Here is a 2,995-nt window from a genome sequence, read left to right as displayed (position 1 = left end):
ATCTCACCCCCAACATTTTATTATGAAAATATTCAAATATGCATAAAAGTTGTAAGAAAAACCCATATACCCACAACCTATATTCTATAGTTGTTAGCATGTGCTGTCTTTCCAGAAGAAAATAGCATATTGCTCCCTGTGATTTAAAAAGCTGTGCTTAAATATTTTATGCCCATCAGCAGCAATTATTTGAAAAGCCCTAAGAGTTACAATGTGAAGACTGCTTTTACAAACTCATGATAAAAAACAAACAAACAAAAAGAATTTACAGAAAAACAATCTCAGATTCTAGGTGAAATGGCTAGAAAACTCTTGATATAGTTGAGGACATCTGCAATTTTATTTTATTTTATTATTTTATTTTTGGCAGCCGTCTGGTCTGGGGATCTGAACCCTTGACCTTGGTATTGTCAGCACCGCCCTCTCCCAAGTGAGCTAACTGGCCAGACTACAATTTTATTTTTTAATATTTTAAAATTATTTTTGAACAAAAATATAAGCATAAAAAAAATAACAAGAAGGGCTGGCCCGTGGCTCACTCAGGAGAGTGCGGTGCTGATAACACCAAGGCCACAGGTTCGGATCCCTATATAGGGATGGCCGGTTAGCTCACTTGGGAGAGCGTGGTGCTGACAACACCAAGTCAAGGGTTAAGATCCCCTTACCGGTCATCTTTAAAAAAAAACAAAAAAAAACCCCCAAGAAACAGTAAAAGAGTGTATAATGAGTGCTGGTTAGCTCAGTTGGTTAGAGCATGGCCTTGTAACACCATGGTCAAGGGCTCGGATGCCCGTACTACTTTCTGATCCCCTCTGCAGAGCAAACAACATTTCTTGCTTATCCTTCCAAACCTATTCTATGCATGTGCAGATACATATGTAAATAAAACAAACAAAATAATGCAAGACATAAAGTAAATGCTATAGGGCCGGCCTGTGGCTCACTTGGGAGAGTGTGGTGCTGATAACACCAGGGCCACGGGATCAGATCCCTATATAGGGATGGTCGGTTAGCTCACTTGGGAGAGCGTGGGGCTGACAACACCAAGTCAAGGGTTAAGATCTCCTTACCGGTCATCTTTAAAAAAAACAAATAAAGTAAATGCTATAAATTTAATCTGCTACAGGAGTGCAGCAGGAAACAATTTCTTCTGAGTGAGAAAAAGAGGTAAGGCTTGAATACAAAGATAGGAAGAAGGGAACTGATGTATGGAACACGTAGAAGATGCTTGTACAGAATTGAGGTTAAGAATGCCAGTCCCGGGCTGGCCCTGTGGCTCACTCGGGAGAGGCTGCGGGTTTGGATCCTATATAGGGATGGCTGGTGTGCTCACTGGCTGAGTGTGGTGCAGACAACACCAAGCCAAGGGTTGCGATCCCCTTACCGGTCAGAAAAAAAACAAAAAACAAAAAAGAATGCCAGTCCCCAGACTGGATTTCATGGGTTTAAACATTAGCCATGTGACTCTGTACAAATTTAACCTCTCTAAGCCTCAGTTTCCTATGGGTAAAATTGAAGTAATAATGATATCTCATATGATCTCTTTGCAGCTTGCTTAAGAACTTAAACTTAACTTCTCCTCACCACAAAAAATGAGTAAGCAAGGTGATGGATATGTTAATTAGATTGACCTAATTATTGGACATTGTGTGTGTGTGTGTGTGTGTGTGTGTGTGTGTGTGTGTGTATCAAAATGTTACATTGTACTTCATAAATATATACAATTGATTTGTCAATTTAAAACAATATTAATTTTAAATCTTGAGGCCATAAAAATATATTTTCTACTAAAAATTTTGAAGTTTGGCACTCTAATTTTGTTCTTTCCTTGGCAGCTGGCCAGCCAGTTCAGGGATCCACACTCATGACCTTGATGTTACAAGGCTGAGCTCTAACCAACCGAGCTCATCAGCCAGCCCTTTGAAGTCTGGCTCTTTACATTTAAGTCTTTAAATCACAGGGAATTGACTTTTAACATATTGTACAAGGTGTGAATTCAATTTTATTTTTTCCATATGGATAACCAGTTTTCTTATTTATCTGCAATTCCATGTCTTTTATTTATCCAGTTTCCCTGTATACACAGGTCTCTTTCCGGGCTCTCTACTCTGTTTCATTGGTCATTTGTCTATTCCTGCACCAATACTATGCTTATTCACTGTATTACTTTTTGTGTTGCTATAACAGACCACCTGAGACTAGGTAATTTATAAAGAAAATAGGTTTATTTGGCTGCCAATTCTGGGACAGCTGCCTCTGGTGTGGGCCTCAGGCTGCTTCCACTCATGGAGGAAGCTGGAGGGTGCAAGATCACATGGCGACAGAAAGCAAGAGAGAGGGGGAGAGGAGGTGCCAGGCTCCTTTTTTTTTTTTTTTTTTTTTAAAAAAGATGACTGGTAAGGGGATCTTAACCCTTGACTTGGTGTTGTCAGCACCACGCTCTCCCAAGTGAGCTAACCGGCCATCCCTATATAGGGATCCGAACCTGTGGCCTTGGTGTTATCAGCACCGCACTCTCCCGAGTGAGCCACAGGCTGGCTCCCAGGCTCCTCTTAACAACCAGCATCCTCTGGAACTAATGGAGGGAGAGCTCGCTCCCTTACACCACCCCGCCCCCACCGCCCCAAGGAGGGCTTTAATCTATTCATGAGGGATCCGCCCCTATGACCCAAACACCTCCCCACACTACTACATTGGGCATCAGATTTCAATATGAGCCTTGGGGGACAAATTATATCATTCTGCCCCTGGTCCCCCAAAACTCATGTCCCTCTCACATACAAAATAAAGTCCAAATTCTCATCTGAGGGCTGCCCAGTTATCTAAGCTGGTTAGAGCGCTGCTGTAGAACACTCGGTTCAGGAGTTCAGATCCCCATACCGGACAGCTGCCAAAAAAACCCCACAAAAGAATGTGCTTTTCTAATTATTAGGTAAAATGTTCTGTCTGTGCCCATTAGTTCAAGCCCCTCCAATCCCACCCCACCCTACCCCAA

The sequence above is a fragment of the Cynocephalus volans genome, chromosome 14, assembly GCF_027409185.1.
Source record: "Cynocephalus volans isolate mCynVol1 chromosome 14, mCynVol1.pri, whole genome shotgun sequence".
Lineage (NCBI taxonomy): Eukaryota > Metazoa > Chordata > Mammalia > Dermoptera > Cynocephalidae > Cynocephalus > Cynocephalus volans.
The sequence above is the reverse complement of the archived record's forward strand: the minus strand, read 5'-3'. Positions refer to the sequence as shown.